The sequence below is a fragment of the Gossypium arboreum genome, chromosome 4 (assembly GCF_025698485.1).
Source record: "Gossypium arboreum isolate Shixiya-1 chromosome 4, ASM2569848v2, whole genome shotgun sequence".
NCBI lineage: Eukaryota > Viridiplantae > Streptophyta > Magnoliopsida > Malvales > Malvaceae > Gossypium > Gossypium arboreum.
Genome location: NC_069073.1, coordinates 50808410 through 50811521, shown reverse-complemented (window position 1 = coordinate 50811521; position 3112 = coordinate 50808410).

Here is a 3112-nt window from a genome sequence, read left to right as displayed (position 1 = left end):
GAACCCACATCCTCTCGGCATGCCTAGCACGCTACTACCACTGCACCCCAGGCGGTCTTTGTGTCAAACTTCATTCGTAACTTCTTTTAAAGCCTATTTTAGTGCAACCCGTTTGCTAAAAAAAAAAACGTTGCGCGTACCGTGCCTCGAACCCAGGCACCTCCCATGCCATTCCCCAAGCACCTATGTGGCGTCACATGCCACTTTCCCACAGATCTTCTTGTGGCTTATTTTACCACCTCAATTTTAAAAGCCCAAAATGCCAAACCCTTTCTCTCTAAAATTAAAAAAAATTTTAAAATTGCCTTGGGTTAAATTTACTTTTGGGCCTTCTAAAGGCCCACTAACATATTCAGACCTACATTATACAGTCAAAACACATAAATTCTAAAATTCATTAAAAAATCAAAGAAATCCCGAAAATCCTAAAAATTGGGGCGTTACATCTTTAGATGATTATGCTGAGGTTTTTAGATTGAAACTGAAGCCCGTAGAACCTTGAAACTGTAGAAGAATTACAGAAACAACCTTCTTTTAATACTTCTATAAAACATCGGTTTAATTATTAAAACTAACTAAAACTTCATAAGATTTCTAATCCAGATAATACGTGAGACAACGATGAGTGCTAGAAGAGGTGCAAGAGGCCGTGGTCGAGGCCGCGGAAGTGTTAGGGCTGAATTATCGGCATCAGGCCATATGCCCAATGTTAGAGTAGAAGAGGCTCCAGCCTCACCCGTGGATGGGAATGGACCGTATGATAGGGCCGCGGGGGTAGATGCATTGTCGCAGGCAATGTTGAGGATTTTGGAAAGGGTCGTAGGGCCCAATAATGGCACAGGAAATCGGGGGTCCATTCCGAAGCGACTTCAATCAAATGGAGCTAAGATCTTTAAAGGTTTGCCTGGTGTGGCTCCGAACATGGTGGAATACTGGTTGGAGGCCACCGAAACGATAATGGAGGACTTGGACTGTTCTATAACACCCTAATTTTAGGCCTAATTGGAACAGTGGTTTCGAGACCACAAATTCAAGGATGAAAATTTTATTTTTTATTATATTTTTTGGTCTACGATTTCATGGAATAATTTGTAAAAATTTTGTTTAAAAATTTTGACGTGAATGACATGTTATTACATTATTATGGATGCGTAAGTGCTCATTTATGCCACATTATATGTCTTTAAATATGAGTCTATGTATGTGTTTGAAAAGTTTTGAATTGAATGAAATTTTATGGCCTGGTTTTCGTCTATATGCATGGTTAAGTCTAGTAATGCCTCGTACCCTGTTCCGGCCTTAGATACGGATAAGGGGTGTTACATTTGGTGGTATCAGAGCTATGGTTTACTCAGTTCTCGGACTAACCTAGCATGTGTAAAAGTCTAGTTATACATGCCACGGATCCGTGATAGTGTGATGTCTCTCGACGCGTAAGGGCATCGTCTTATTTAGACAAAGGTACTCTCCAACCGAGCTGCACCGACCATGTTCAAGGTGATTGAAGGTATTTGAGTAAAATTATGATTATGATAAGTCTCTATTCAGAAAAGTATGAATAAAAGTTTATAATATATATATGTGATAACACGTGATATGAAAGTTTATGTTGTGATAAATATCTATATTTGCTTAATGCTCATATGATGTAGTGCACTTGGCTTACTTGACAAGTTGAATGGGATAAATAGAAATTCGTAGAGGTATGAGTAAGGGTTCATAATATCATGATACGAATGAAAATGTCATTGCCTTGATTGGACATTGAATGTTGATGAATGTTAATGATATTTTTATGAGATAAAGAATTATAACGAAATGAACTTATCTGTGTTAAATTGTTTGGACTGAATTATATGATTGTAATGATATGTATATGATGATACACAAAGTGAAAGTTACGATTGTGATGAAAATATTCATGTTTGTTTGGCTTTTATGTGATGTCATGAGCATGACTTATTTGATTAAATGAATGGATAAGTAAAGCTATCCAGAAAACATAAGATGCATGCATAAGTATACTTGTCTAAATGGGATAATTGGAAAATTGGTGTAAACCAATATGAATGTTGCATTGCCTGAAATGAATGACATGATTTTGACGATGTTACTATGATGATGAAAGTTGTGTCATATGTATATGTATAAGAACGTCGAGTCAGAGGACCTACAACCCCTCCTCCTTATCGCAGTGGTGCTTATAATGGAATTTCATGAGATTTAACTGAATAAGTTCTCAGTTGAAAAACCAAAGAGTTCAATGATAGAATGATTATAAGTATGATTAGAGATTGAGAATGAGTTGATAAGTAAAGTCAGAGCTAGAAAAGTATCAGGTTGACATAAAGATTATTCTATGCATTGCTCCAGTTAAAGAATGAATTTACTTTGGTAAATTCAATTACTCAGGTACAAGGTCGAGAAAAGTGTAAATCAAAATTTCTTCAGAACTAGTCTTCTTTAGTGAAAGGTCTAACTTGAAATTTGTGATGGCAGAACTAGTTGTGGGAAATAGTATTTGAAATGTGTAATATCTGAGTGTGACAGTTACGACTGAACAGATTTAACAGTTTCTTTTGAGATGTTCTATGTATTTATCCGTTCTTAGAAAAATTTTTATGGCTGTTGATCTTTTGAATAAATTCTTGTTATATGGGAATGTTTTCTAATCTTGGTGTTAGATAGAAGCATTGGTAGTCTGACTGGTTTATAATTTATATTGCTGTATTTCCTCGGGCATTTTATTACATTTCGTTTGATAAGAATTGATGAGAGGATATGTATGATATTATGATACTGTTTCTTCTACTTGATGCTCCATTTGATATATATGTATGGGAAGATACATTGTTCTTGTTATATTTGATTCCAATGGGATTAAATGATGTTTTCTTCTGGACTTCTTTTCTCTGAGGAATTTTTGAGATCTTCCATATTTTCCTATAAGTTTGGTTTTCGATTTTCCGGCATAGTATCGTATCTTGGATTTCATTATTTGGTTTTCTTGTTATATTATTCCATAATTTTTCAATTATGACTTATGTTCGAAGTGCGTTCTTCAACTCGTGATAATCATGACAAGCATGACTATACTTCCGATTTGATATTG